The sequence below is a fragment of the Sturnira hondurensis genome, unplaced genomic scaffold, assembly GCF_014824575.4.
Source record: "Sturnira hondurensis isolate 20B ecotype Veracruz unplaced genomic scaffold, ASM1482457v3 Scaffold0021354, whole genome shotgun sequence".
Lineage (NCBI taxonomy): Eukaryota > Metazoa > Chordata > Mammalia > Chiroptera > Phyllostomidae > Sturnira > Sturnira hondurensis.
The window spans coordinates 18,237,459-18,252,937 of record NW_028093985.1 but is presented as its reverse complement, the minus strand read 5'-3'; the positions used below and the strand labels follow the sequence as shown (position 1 = coordinate 18,252,937).

The window sequence follows — 15,479 nt, the reverse complement described above, 5'->3', positions numbered from 1 at the left end:
TATTGTAATACTGGAGCTAAATTTGAAGCCTTTATTTAGCTTTTATTCCAATTTTACCTATTTGCCTGTACATTTTTATTTTTATTTATATTTATTTTTTTAATATGTTTTATTGATTATACCATTACAGTTGTTCTATTCCCCCCCTTCATTCCCCTCCACCCTGCACACCCCCTCCCCCACCATTCTCCCCCCTTAGTTTATAACCATATGTCTCAAGTTCTTTAGATTCTATATTTCCCCCACTATTCTTGCCCTCTCCCCTATCTATTTTCTACCTACCATATATGCTATTTTCTGTGCCTTCTCCCCCCTTCTCCTCCTCCCACCCCCCTGTTTCCAACCCTCCATGTGTTCTTCATTTCTATGGTTCCATTCCTGATCTAGCTGTCCTCTAGGTTTGCTTTTGTTTTAGGTGTGGTTGTTAATAACTGAGTTTGCTGTCCTTTCACTGTTCATATTTTTCATCTTCTTTTTCTTATATAAGTCCCTTTAGCATTTCATATAATAAGGGCTTGGTGATGATGAACTCCTTGAACTTGACCTTATCTGAGAAGCACTTTATCTGTCCTTCCATTCTAAATGAAAGTTTTGCTGGATAAAGCAATCTTGGCTGTAGGTCTTTGGATTTCATGACTTGGAATACTTCTTTCCAGCCCCTTCTTGCCTGGAAGGTCTCTTTTGAGAAATCCGCTGACAGTCTGATGGGTACTCCTTTGTAGGTGACTGCCCCCTTATCCCTTGCTGCTTCTAGGATTCTTTCCTCCATTTTAGTCTTGGCTAATGTAATTATGATGTGCCTTGGTGTGTTCCTTCTTGGGTCCAACTTCTTTGGGACTCTCTGAGCTTCCTGGATTTCCTGGAAGTCTATTTCCTTTGCCAGACTGGGGAAGTTCTCCTTTATTATTTGTTCAAATACGTTTTCCACTCATGGCTGTTTCTTTCACCCTTCTGGTACCCCTATAATTTGGATGTTGGAACGTTTAAAGATGTCCTGGAGGTTCCTAAGCCTCTCCTCATTTTTTTGAATTCTCATTACTTCATTCCTTTCTGGTGGGTTGTTTTGTTCTTCCTTCTGGTCCATTCCATTGATTTGAGTCCCAGTTTCCTTTCCATCGCTATTGGTTTCCTGGACATCTCCCTTCATTTCAATTAGTTTAGCCTTCATATGTTCCTCTAATTTGTGACTATAATCAACCAGTTCTGTGAGCATCCTGATAAACAATGTCCTGAACTGTGCTTCCGAGAGGCTGGCAATTTCTCGGTTGCTTAGAGTTATCGGCTCTGGGACTTTGAGTTCTTCTTGTGCCATCTTTTGGGCTGTTCGTGCCTGTTACGTAGCAGGATCGGAGCCCTAGGTCTTCACTGGAGCAGGGCAACTCAGTCGCTGGATTGTGGCGCTGTATGTGGGGGCGGGGTCAATGAGGAACGTTGGTGTCCGTCTGCCATCTCCTGCCGCGGCTCCCACAGGTGCAGCAGCTGCTACCATGACCGGGTCCATGAGTTTCGTCCCACTGCACTCGAGTATGCCACCGCCATCAGCCCTCACCCCCTGGGGCGTGCATGGTCCATCTCCCTGTGCTCGAATGTGCGACTGCAGTCAGTCTGCCCCACACCCTGACTGGGTCCGGGCTACCTGCGCACCTGGGTCTGGGGATCTTTTCTGCCCCACCCTACTCCGCTGCTGGCTCCGCCCCTCTTACCTCCCCGTTGAACAGTTAGTGGTTGTCGGACTTCCGTATAATTCAATCTTCTGTTTTTTACTGTGTCTTTGTTCTCCAAATCTTTGTTGTATTCAAACTTGGTTGCGGGAGAAGGCACAGTGTTTCCACTTATGCCTCCCTCTTGGCGGAAGTCAGAATTCTTCTTAAACTATCTCAAAAATTAAAAGTGAAGAAATTATTTCAAATATTTTTGTGAAACCAGCATTACTCTGATGCCAAAACTAAATAAAGACATTACAAAAAAGAAAATTACAGGCTGATATCTTTGATGAACATGGATGCAAAAATTCTTTAAAAATTTTTAGCAAACCAGATCGTACAATACATTTAAGATGATTATACACATTGACCAAGTAGGGTTATTCCAGGGATGCAAGAATGGTCCAACATCCATAAATCAATGAATATGATAATGAAATTAAATAATAAAGGATAAAAACCATATGATTATGTCAGTAGATGCCAGAAATTATTTGAAAAAATACAAAATTTCTATATAATAAAAACTCTTACAAACTAGGTATATAAGGAGCATATATCAACGTAATAAAAGCCATATGTGGCAAACCCATAGCAATATCATACTCAATGGTGAAATGCTGAAAGCCTTTCCTGTTAAGGTCCGGCCTAAGACAAGATGGCCTCTATCAGCACTTCGATTCACCCTAGTACTTGAGGTCATAGCCACAGAAATCAGACAAGAGAAAGAAATGAAAGGTATCCAGATTGGAAGAAATAAATAAAACTCTCATTATTTGCAGATGACATAATACTCTTTATAGAACAGCCTAGAGACTTCACCATAAAACCATTAGAAATAGTAAATGACTCCAGTAAGGCTGCAGGATACAGAATCAGTATACAGAAATCTGTTGCATTTTGATAGAACAATAGCAAGTGATATGGTCTATCAAAATTAAGAAAACAGTCCGCAGTAATTGCTTTAAAAAGTATAAAACACCTAGGAATATATTTAAACAAGGCAGTTAAAGGTTTGTACTCTGAAAATTATAAGACTTTATAAAAGAAATGGAAAAGATATAGATAAATGAAGGAATATACTTTGCTCATGGATTGGAAGAATTAATATTGTTAAAATGTCCTTTTTACCTAAAGTAATATACAGATTCAGTGGAATCCCAATAAAATACCAAAGACGTTCTTCCCAGAATTAGAGCAACTAACCCTAAAATCTTCATAAAAATCCCCCAAAATCCCAAATAGCCAAAGAAATCTTGATAAAGAACAAAATGGGAGGTATCATACAAACTGATATCAAACTATGGTACAAAGCTACAATAATCAAAACAGCATGGTACTGGCATGAGAACATATAGATCAATGGAGTAAAATAGAAAGCCTAAAACTAAATCCTTCTTTGTATGTCAATTAATCTACGACAAAGGAGGCAAGGATGTACAATAGGGTAAATATAGTCTCCTCAATAAGTGATGTTGGAAAAACTGAACAGACACATGCAAAAAATAAAATCAAAATGGATTAAAGACTTAAATGTTAGGCCTGAAACCATAAGATTCCTAGAAGAAAACTGAGGCAATAAACTCTGACATCTTTCCTAGAACTATCTTTTTGGATATATGGCCTTGAACAGGGAAACTAAAGAAAAATATAAACAAATGGAAAGTTTTTGCATAGTGAAGAAAACCATGAACAAGACAAAAAAATACAACTTATTGAAAGGGAAACTATTTGCCAATAAAACATCCTATAAAGGCGTAATATCCAAAATATGTAAAGAACCCATACAATTTAACATCAAAAATAATCCAATTAAAAAATGGGCAGAGGACCTGAACATACTTTTCTCCAAAGAAGACATACAGATGCCCAACAAACATGCAAAAAGATGCTCCACATCACTAATCATCAGGAAAATGCAAATTAAAAGCACAATGAGATGTCACCTGTCAGAATGGCTATCATCAATAAATTAACAAATAGTAAATGTTTGCTAGGGTCCAGAGAAAATGGAACCCTTGTGCACTGTTGGTGGGATTATAAATTAGTGCAGCCACTATGAAAAACAGTATGAAAATTCTTCAAAAACTTAAATATAAAGCTGCCATATGATCCAGCAATTCCACTTCTGGGTATTTAACTGAAGAAAACAAAAACACTAATTGAAAAAGACATATACATTTATATGTTGATTGCAGCAGTAGTAGTAATCCCCACGATATGGAAGCTACCTAAATGTCTATCAATAAATAAGTGGGTAAAGAAAATGTGGCATGTATATATACACAGTAGAATATTATCTGGCAATGAAAAAGAATGAAATCTTGCCATTCATTACAACATGGATGGGCCTAGAGGGTATTATGCTAAGTGGAATAAGCCCAACATAGACAAATACTATATAACCTCACTTATGTGTGGAATCTTAAAAAGACAAAATAGATGAACAATACAAAACAGAAACAGACCTCTAAATATAAAGAATAAGCTGATGGTTGCCAAAGTGGTGGGGGTAAGGAATGGGAATTGAAGAAAAAGAATTAGAGAGTCTATTGACTATGGAAAAGATAAAGTCTGATCCTTCCTTTTAGACTAAGAGCAGAAAGCAGATAAAAGATTCTAATATAATTGCTATGAGGTATATATTGATTAAGTTAATTTGTTTAAAGGCAGAAGGAAAAATAGAGAAACCATGAATGGGATGGCCAGTAGGTTTACAGAATAAGAATGCTTCTAAGAAAATGCCAAAGGAACTACTTAAGTCCTGGGGCTGTGTTTTATTTATTTTTATTTTTAATGTGTTAAATACTTAAATATGTTATTGATGATGCTATTACAGTTGTCCCATTTTTTGCTCCCCTTTATTCCCCTCTGCCATGCACCCCCTCCCTCTACCATTTTCCCCACCTTAGTTCATGTCCATGCGTCATATATATAAGGTCTTTGGCTTCTCCATTTTCCATACTATTCTTAACCTACCCTTTAGACATGCTTGCATACCATGTGTTCAGCTTGGTGTTTGGCCCACAGTAAATTCCACTAAATGTTTAATAGATAAATGACTACTAAATAAAGCTAAGAATGATAAATATACATAATAGGCATATATTTCCAAAGGTTATTGTTTAAAGTTGAAAAACAAAACTGCGTCAAGTTTAGGATACTCACAGAATGGGTCTCTATAGTTTTTTGTAGCACTAAAAGCTCTTGAATTACCATAGTCCAAGAGCACCAAGCTTTGAATGAGCCAACTCAAATTTAAATTCTAGCTTGACCACTGGTCAGCTGTGTGGCCTAGTATAAATTATGTAAAGAACCCAGTTTCCTTAACTATAAAAATGGGGATAATGACATTTCCTCTGAATACAGTNGAAATCCTTTGTCCTACTCCGCCGCCATCTTCCCCGATCCTTGCCCTAAAAGCTCTTGAATTACCATAGTCCAAGAGCACCAAGCTTTGAATGAGCCAACTCAAATTTAAATTCTAGCTTGACCACTGGTCAGCTGTGTGGCCTAGTATAAATTATGTAAAGAACCCAGTTTCCTTAACTATAAAAATGGGGATAATGACATTTCCTCTGAATACAGTAACTCCTCAATATTGTTGGGAGCTTCTGTGACTTTAAACAAGATGATATATAATAAAACCAACTTTACCACAGGCTAATATATATATAAATAAGAGTGAAGTTCCTATGGTATCCTATCAATCAATGTTAAAATGAAATGATATTATTTGAGGACCTGCTGTAGTTGTTTTGGAATTAACTGAGGTAATACATATGGAAAGGATAACATAGAATCCAATGCATGGTAATCCTACCTGCTCTTGGCTTTCTCCTTTCCTTCCTTCCACCCTTAATATCCATAAGAGCTTTCCAAAGGGGCAGCCTCTGAATGTACTTTTGGTACAGTCTGAACCTGGGTCAGAAACAATCAAAACAAAAAAATTCTCTTTCTTGCTCTTCTGTGTGCAGGTCCACAAAAACACTTGGGGCAGAGCAGGAGGGAGATGACAGGAGAAGCCGTGATGACTGAGAACCTGTTCTGCACCCTCCTAGACAGACTGCTGTGCTACTTGCCTATTAATCATTCATCCCCCCAATATTTGCTGAGCAGTATTACCCAGTACTTTACTAGGTTCTGAAATTATTGTGCTAATAGATTCATTCTTCTCTCAAAAAGGCAAAGGCTAACATGGTAGGGGACACAAAAGTTTAAGAAATAATTGCAAATAATCTGTCAAGATATGTAACTTTAGAAGTAGTATGACATAACTCAGTATTATCATAAAGGAAAAATAGGATAATTTTCCTGGTGGAAGCTGAGGAGGAGACTAGAGACAGAGGTGGATAGAGAAAACTTGGCCAAAGAGGGGATATTTTCATTTTTATCCTGGGAGATCAGTAATTCACAGGGAATACTTAGCTATTCTCTGGCATGTACAAAGGATGAATGTGAGCCAGCGGAGTCTGCAGGGAGAGATGAAATTCTCACTGACAGGAGGGATGGAAGAAGCATGGTGGAAGATGAGGCTGCATATGTGAGCAGGAATCAGATCACAAAGGAATTCTATATAGTAATCAGGAGTTTAAACATCATACTGTCAGCAGTGATGAGTCACTAATGAAGAGCCATTCGAAAGATGCAACTAGACTTCAGGTCACAGAGACAAAGCAGTTACCTACAGCTGGTGTCCAGAAAGCAGAAGGATGACACAAGTCTAGTTAAAACATAGCTGGAGACATAATTTGTCCCACACTAAGTGTCATCTAAATCAAATGACAAGCTTTAAAATCTCTTAGGACTTTCTCATCTTTCACTGTGGTTAAATGATAAAGTATGAAGCTGATGCGTCAAAATTTCAATAAATGTTCTCTTTGTTGGATCAAGTTTTTACAATATGCTCCTTCTCATTCTCTTTACATTGACAGAGTTTTGCTCTCTCCTAGCTATCCCACTGGCTGGATGGGCCACAGCATGTCTTACAGCAGTAATACATTAGATTAACAAAGCAATTATTTAATTGACTCTAATTTCATTGGCATTCTTATTAGCTAATAAAGGAAAGGGGTTTAGTAATTGTTTACATTTGTAAAGCCAATATTATGATTTAAATTATAGCCTTTGGATAAATTTGAAAAATGAAGACTGATAATCCTTAAAACAATATTTACAGAGGGCTCTGTGCTTATAAAGAATAAAGTGAATGGAAACAAGAGCACATTAAATCAGAAAGCCTTTTAAATATTCATTTTGCAATCAGCTTCACTGGTTTCCAGGCCACTATCTAACTTCATAATTCTTATTGTGGAGAAGTAACAAATCTCTTGCTTTAACTTTTCTGTGAAATATAAACTATTGCTTCACATTCTTTTTTTCTGATTCTGGAGGATAGGGGTTCTAGATGTAATGCTTACAGTGCAAATATTCTTTCTCAACAGAAACATGTTGGGAGATACTGCTAAAATTGGTATTTCAAAAACGAAGACATTTTGTGTAGGCAGCTCTGATTTAAAATGTGCTCTAACCTCCCCTAATGAAACTCTTTGAACCACCCACAACAATAACTGTAAAAACACTAAAATTGATTTTTAAAAAAACCTCACAGCCTCAAAATCAATCAGTAAACCTGTTGTCAACGGTTTTCTGTGAATCACAGGATGATGGAGGTGATTCAGACAGACCTCTCCTATCTGGAAGATGAATTATCCGATGAACCAAATTGTGCGGTGAATATGTGCTCCAGCTGAAGGGAAAGTGAAAATCACCCTAAAAATGCCACAGAAACATGCTTAATATGGGAACCAGACAAAAATGTTACAACACCCATGGCTTTCTCAGTTCCTACTATAAGGCACAGCCTCTGCGAACAAACTACAGAAAGCCTTAGGTTACAATCTGTAAGCCAAAAAGAGAAAAAATGAGATACAATATGAGGCTAAATGAAAGTGAATAAAACTTGGGGGAAAATAGAGTTAAAGTGACACTACAGAAAATGAAAGTAACATATAAAACTTAATTCCAAGTAAGAAGAAATGGGTTTAAAGCATCCAGGCAGGAAAAAAGAAAACACCTAAAAAGGCACAAAAATTAGGCTGGTCTTCAACTTCTTTGAAACCATTAGATGACAGCACATCTACAATATTTTTTGGCACTATCTTTTTTATATTTTGACTTATAGAAGCAGCAAAAAAAGTACATAGATTTCCCATAACCTTCACCCAGATTCCCCTTATGTTTACCATCTTATATAACCAAAAATAAAATGAAGAAATTAACACTGGGACACTACTAACTGAAGTAGGGAACTTTTTTAGATTTCACCAGTTTTTCTGCTAATGTCCTTTTGTTATTTACATTTAGTTGTCCTGTCTCCTTATCTCCTGTCTGTGGTAGTTCCTGAATCTTTGTCCTTCATGACCTTGACATTTTTGAAGGGTGTGGTCAGTTATTTTATAGGCTGTGCCTCCTGTTGGGGTGGTCTGATGATTGCTGGAGGGTAGATTAAGACTGTGAATGAGGTAGAAGGGAACCTAGAGGCCATGTGCCCTGCTCGGTGTACTGTGTCAGGGATTAAACAAAGTATGTCATCAGTGCTGATGCTTGGTCGCTTGGTTAAGCTAGTGTTTGTTAGGGTTTTTGCAATTTTCCTTTATAATTACTAAATATTTTGGAGGATTGCTTTGATCTTGTGCAAATGTCCTATTTTTGCATTAACTTTCACCCACTAATTTTAACACCCAGTGCGTAGAAATTATTACCATGGTGCTTTAAGGATTTGTTTACCTCATTCCTTCATGTTTACTAATTGGAACTGTTATTGAAGGAAAAATTGTCCCTTCTTCCCCATTTATCAGTAAGTATTAGTATAATGGAATGTCATTGTTATATATTTTGTTGCTCATGCTGTTCTGACTTTGGTAACTGGCAACTTTTCCAGGCTGGCTCTTATACCCTTTTTTTCCTTCATCACCACTTTTTTACCACCTTATTTTCTGATGCTCCAGACTCGTATTGTGTTTTCCCTGCCCCAGCCCTAGAATCAGCAGTTTCTGCAGAGATCTGCTTTTTCTATTTGGAATGGAATTAGAAACCAAGATTTGGTGCTGACCGTACTTATTGCAGCTGGGGTACTTGGTAGCCCCTTTCAGTAGAGAGACCTAGGAAGTACATGCATGGATACTAGCTCATGCACAAGTATATTTCTATATCATTTACATGTGTGTGTTTTTAAAAGTTCATACTGATATCTTCAATTTTAATCCAATACAACATAGCTCATTCTAGACTTTCTCCCTTATTTGTAACTAACTTCTTTGTCTTGACGGTGAAAAAACTGGCTCCCACTTTCTAAATTTATTTGTTAAGTCAACCCTAGTATATAAACATAAATAAAATGTCTTTAAAAGCATCTAAAATTCCTTTAAAATCTAAAAAATAAAATAAAATTCTGAAAAAGTAGTTTTAGATGTCCTAACCCATTTCTTCGTGAGGAACACACTACCAACTATAGAATAGTGATAGTGAACAATTGCTTTTTTGTCTTTAACCTTAAAGCATTCAGTCAAAACATAGCTTTCCAGAGTTTCTTAGCTCAGCTCCTTTCTCCCCATTGCCCTCAGGGCAACTATGTGATTCATTGGAAGTATAGTTAGATTCCTTTGTCAGGGTTTGCATTCCAAATCGCCCTGCTATCCTCGCTGATTTTGTTGTTGTTTTCATGCAATAAAATTCCCCCTCTGGGGTGTACAGTTCTACGTGTTTGGACAAATGCATAGAGTCACATGTCCACTAATATAGTTCCCTACAAAACAATTTAATCATCCCCCAAAACAAGAGTTACCCCTTTATCAATAATTTCTCCTCCCACTCCAACCACTGGCAGCCACTAATTTTTTAAAGAGGAGCACATGAAATGGAGTCACACAACGTATAGCAACTTGATTCTGCCTTCTTTTCCTTAGGAAAACGCATTTAAAATTTACACAAACTGTGTGAACCAGCAGTTTGGGCCCTCTTATGGATGCATGCTCTTCCACAGTAGGAAATGGTTTAAGGACATCTGTGTGGTTTACAGTTTGGGGCTATTGTGACTAAAGCTGCCATAAACTTTTATTTACAGGGGTTTGTGTGAACATAAATTTCCATTTCTCTTAGGTGGATACCTAGGAGTGGGATGGCTGGGTTATATGGTAGGTGTATATTTAACTTTTTAATGAACTGCCAAAACACTTCCCAAAGTGGCTGTACAATTTTGCGTTCCTACCCATCTATTGCATATTAAGGAGAAAACTTGTAACCTAAGAGTTATATGCCCTTCTAGATGTTTATGTGTGATGGCAGCAGAATTCTCAGTTGTTCAAAAATTTATAGATTGTAGCACCAATGCCCTTCTTGAAAAAATTACTTAAAGTCATACTCTAGCCAACTGAGAGAGAAATAGTAATTAAAAATTTGAAAAAGAGCCCATTCCTAATAAATAAAATCTGAAGGAAAATAAATGAAGAAAAGATACTTCCTTATCATAAAAAGTATATCTAAGAAGACAGATCACATCATATAATATTAATTATAAAACCAGAACTTATATTAAAGTCAAGGGGGGATGGAATTCCTGATCATCTTATTCAACACTATTTTAGAATTTCTAGCTAGTGCAGTAAGACACAAATCAGAAATAATGGACTAGTTGTTGGAGAGTAAAATGGAAAATGGTCAGTAATTACAGAGTATTCCTTAGAAAACTGAAAAATGCCACATAAAATCCTCTAAAACAAAAATCAATAAGGCTACGAAACACACACAAAAAGTATCAATATCCTAATAAGAGAAAAAAAGAAATAGTAGAAAAACTCTCTAAATAGTAGAGCAACATATACATCACAAAATTCCCTATCCAAAGGGAATAACCCTAGGAATAACCCTATCCAAAATATGCAGGATCCGTGTATAGAAAACTATAATAATTATTGAAGTATAGAGGACCTGCCTATTGGCACTGGCTGTTGTGGCTCAGAGAATTGAGAGCCAGCCTGCAAACCAAAAGGTTGCTAGTTCTCTTCCTACTCAGGGCACATGCCTGAGTTGTAGGCCAGGTCCCCAGGAGGGTCTGTGCAAGAAGCTACCACACATTGATGTTTCTCTTCCTCTCTTTCTCCTTCCCCTCCCCTCTCTCTAAAATAAATAAATAAAATCTTTAAAAAAAGGACCTGACTATTGACTTCTACAATACTGCCATTCATTCACTTATTCAATTTGATTACTTCTTCAAAATTTGTTTTTGCCACAAATGTAAGTTCCACAGGGAGCAATAATTGGCATATTCAATGTGTTATCCTCCATGCTTAATATATTACCAAAACTATTTATTTTGATAATCAAAATTTTGTTCAATCTGTTCTATGAACTGTGTACAACTTCTAAGACTCATTCATTAAGTAGTTTGGTAGTTTTTGAAAGGAGTCTAGACAAGTTAATTACTATTACCTCACATATAAAAATAACCACCCATTTAACCTCATCATGGCTCACAGTTTTAAGCATAGGTACCCAGTATCCTGCTTTCCTATTTTTCTTCACTGTCCCTCTCTAATATTAATGGATTCCACAACACAATACAAGAATATTAAAGCTGAGGGGAGTTTCAGGGATTTTAGAAATGGCTCTTCTTTGTAAAGAGGTTGATTATACTTCATCAGTTCAATTTTCAGATCCCAGAGGCAATTCCAGGTTAGTAGCAAATGAATCAGAATGAAATTCTAGTTATTAAAAATAGAAAAACCCAGAAAAGAAACTCACAGAATCTAGGAGCAGGTTAATGTGAAATACCTCAGTTTGCAATCTGAGCCTTTTATCTGAAATCTTTTCTGCTTTCTCTGCGATACAGAACTTAAGGTTAATAACACAGTGTACTTTATTTCTTGATAGTTCAGTTCATTTCATAATTAGTTTGACATTTTTCCTTATCTTATTTGATCCCTAATATTTTCTTACATTTTAAAAATAATGGGATGATGCAATAACATTAGCTAAAGTTGGCTGACTGGCTGAACCATAGCTGAAGATAAAGCATTTTCTTGATTATTCTTATCATTTTTCAGTATTTTATTATCTATGGGTTTGTATTTGTGTTTCTATGTTATTTGCTGGTGTAGGGGGCTACTGTGTAGTGACTTTTGTGTTGTGTTTTTCAATAGGATTTCCCACAAACACTAATAATGTCATAGTTATTTACTGGAAGAACTAATCTGGATTCTTTGGAGATGTGTGGAAGTCTTGTGAAAATGAAATTACAGGTGCAGCATATCTCAGCAGTAATGAATCTGTTTTGTATATACAGGGTTAGGTTAAAAAGAGCAATTTTTCAAACTCAGTGCTTTTTTGATGGTCAAGTGTTCATGCCTTGAGTCATTAATGTACAGTATTCCTTAGGCAGAGTTCATTTTCTAGCTAATGTTAAAGAACTGGCCTGTGACAGGCTTTTCAGATTTTTAAATGATAATTCTGATTTGTTAGGTAAGATCCTCTTGAGTACACACTACCACCTATAAATGAAAGGGCTAGCAAAGACTCTCTTTGTTGTAACCAAATTTACAAAAAATTTTACACATACTAAACATCAATACATATTATTGGTTCTACTGTATATTGCTGAACCAATGACAGATTTTAACAGTAAGAGAATTTAATGACTTGGATGTGGAACTCAGAATTTTACTACAGTAGCAGGAACTTATCACAAAACTGTACATCAATGAGGATAACCTGTGAAAGTTCACTGGCTATAACTGAATTAGACTTGCTACATTTTTGTCAACTACATAGGTTTTCATAATAAGGATAGCTGGGCAAGATAGAAGTAACTACAGTGATTTTGTTTACTAAATAGCTCATTGTCAACTGTTTATTTTTAATTCTTCTCAACTGCTTCCATAAAAAGTAACATTCAACCTTTAAACTGTATAGTTTATTTAACTATACAATTTAACTAGAAGAAAGTTATTTAACTTGGTCAATAAAGGACTACTTTTGGAAGTTAAATTTAATGGCAGTCAACTGGTACATTTGAAATTAAGCTTTATATTAGGGAGAAGAACTCAGAAGAGAGGAATAAAAGTCAGTGCTGTAAGACTGTGAAGTTAAGGAAGAAGGCTCTTCAAAGTAGAGATGCCCTCTCTCAAAATATTAGCAGTCATGCTGGGTAGTCATCTGACAGTCGTAGAAAGAGGTAACACAGTGCTTGATTTACTCTGGCTGCAAAGAGCACTGGGAATGTCAGTCAGAATTTTCTGTAGACTGCAATAGCTAAGGTGCACCCACTGCAAAAATGAAGCACTATTAAACACAATCACACCTTAAACTGAGATGACAGATGCTAAAATGACTATGAACAGTACAGTTGAAGTGGGAAAGGGTCACACACAGTTGTCTGGGAACAGCGAGACAAGGATGTGTGGAGAAATAATCTATTCTCTGGAGAATGATAGAGTTTTAGGGTATGAGAGATAATGGGTGAGATCATTGGAGAGACAGGGCAAAGGGCCAGTTTCTAATTAAGTTGACAGCATATCTAGGGTTTCTCAGGGAAAATACCAGGGGTCTGAGTTGGGCTCCATTTAGTGCATCAGTTCTGTAGTGAGAGGGCTAGGAACATGGCGCAGCCTTTGGGGACGAGGCTTTCCCCCCACTACCTATCAAGACAAATATCATTCAGATGATGTGTCCATGCACCAAATGGTAAGGAAATAGGGAGAGGGCATCCAGGGTGAGAGCTTGGGGGTTGATCGGTGTATACATTCTGCTTAGCAAGGAAGATGTTTAAATTTGGGGAGGGGGAAGCTGTAAGTATTAGAGGATATTCATGCTGTGTTCCTATTATGAAACCCATCAGACTAAAAGATATATCAAAAGAAATGGATTGATAGGGTTGGTGATTGGATGTAGTTAGAAGAAAGATGGGTAAATGAACAAAGGACAGAGGATTTTTTATTATTTAAAAGGATTATCATTTTTAGGTATTCTTTGACCCCCCAAGGTAGGAAGAGGTTGTGTGTGTGGGGGGGTGGGTGTTGGCAGTACTTACATATGAAATAGTATCATGAACATTTTTAGCTAGCACTCAGACAAGTTCCATATTATGTACAAATGGGGGGAATGCAATTCATAATTGACAGGTATGGATTTTTTATACTTTAAGCCAAGAGGCTGCCACATCAACAAATGCAATCCCTTGGCAAATATGTCTTTTTTAATATCTGTGAAATGTATATTTCACAGAACACATCCACAAAGAGAACAAGTAAGCATTTTATATGTATACTTTGAGTTGCAAACTCCATTCTGGGAAACATTTATTAAATTAGAAACAAAGAAGGAGTGCAAGCAAAGTGAGCTTAGACTTGGTGTTATTTTTATGCACTTTGCCAAACTTGAACTCAACTTGGTAGAAATGTTGTTTTAATGTATAGAAAACTAATCTCAAAAGTTAAAATGATAAGTTATTAAACTTGAAATTCATCGATGGGAGCCCCACATTGTAATGATTAGTTCATGTTAAGTATCGTAAGCTGAAATAGCAAGAAGAGATCACGCCGAGAATCTTGGAAGGAGTGACCGACTCTAGACACGTGATGCACTCCACATTTGATGCAGCTGTTGATGAGGGCTCCGGAGCTTACCAAAGGGCCGTAAGATAAAATACTTTCTTGAAATAAATTTGAGGTCCATTTAAATGAGAGTTCTATGAGGGTAAAGATCTTGTTTATCATGCCTCCTAACCTCCTTGGTGCTACCAGGAAGTTAGAGAAAGCAGCACTTCCTACTGGTCTCCCAGGGGTGAAGAAAGAAAGTGAGGGGGCAACCCTTTCATTCCCCAGGAGTTGAGGCAATGTCAGTTGTTTTGACAGGTGATGGCACTTCAACTCAAGTGGGTCTGAAACATACTCAGATCAGATACAATTATGGCCGGGCACATGGGGTGCAGAGAGACTTTTTTTTTCTCCATCAGTTAGTTTTCTGACATATGCAGAGTGGATACAAAGTGTTATCAAACTGTGAGTTCCATAACAGCAGCTCATAGTTCACTTATTGTTACAGAAGATGTAGAAACAGAGAGAGACACAGAGAGGCATAGTTCGCAGTAGATGTGCTATGCTGGTTAAGAGCATTTAACTATGGAGCCGGCTGCTTGGGTGAGGATCCTGGCTCCACCAACGATCAGTATGTGACCTTGGGTAACTCCTGGCCTGTAGCAGTGATGATAGTTCACCCATCTCATAAAGTTGTTATGAAGGCTAAATGAACTAATAGATACAAAGCACTTAGAACAGTACCTGCCATGTGGAGACTGCTAAATAAGTGTGAACTATTAATATATGCTCCAAACCTTCATAGTGCCGTAGTAAGCATTCAGTAAATACTTTGATTACTGAAAGAATGAAAGGAAAAAACTTTGGAACCTATGTGAATGTAAACATATAGGCAGTAACTTAATGAAAAGTAATGGCCCTATTAACCACGTAGAGCTCTGGATTCTAGAAGACTTTTAATCTTTCTAAGTTCTTAGCCAATTTCAAATAAAATATGAACTCAGACTACATTTTGAAGGCTTTTCTAAATACAATGTTGTCATTAGTAACAGGCTGCAAACAGGCTCTTTAGCCATTGGACCACGTGTTTCAAAACAGTGCTTTCATTCAGATTGGTATCCCAGGGAGTGGTTAGGGCAATGGGTAAGCCTTGTGCCAATCTCTGTTGCCAAAACAAGATTGATGC

General features: G+C 37.0%; 1 protein-coding gene and 1 long non-coding RNA gene across 3 annotated transcripts in view; one reads left to right on the top strand and one right to left on the bottom strand.

Annotated features, from left to right (window-relative positions):
* LOC118977511 (uncharacterized) overlaps positions 1-15,479 on the bottom strand; it is a 55,259-nt gene that overhangs the window by 16,568 nt on the left and 23,212 nt on the right. The window contains exon 4 of one of the 2 annotated variants that reach the window (XR_005064537.1): positions 5,533-5,624. The exons of the other annotated variant lie outside the window; for it this stretch is intronic. This is a non-coding gene — a long non-coding RNA (uncharacterized LOC118977511). Of the gene's footprint in view, positions 1-5,532; positions 5,625-15,479 lie in introns of those variants that run through there. 2 annotated transcript variants of the gene reach the window in all.
* KIAA0825 (KIAA0825 ortholog) overlaps positions 1-15,479 on the top strand; it is a 391,792-nt gene that overhangs the window by 365,735 nt on the left and 10,578 nt on the right. The gene's annotated exons all lie outside the window — the stretch shown is intronic.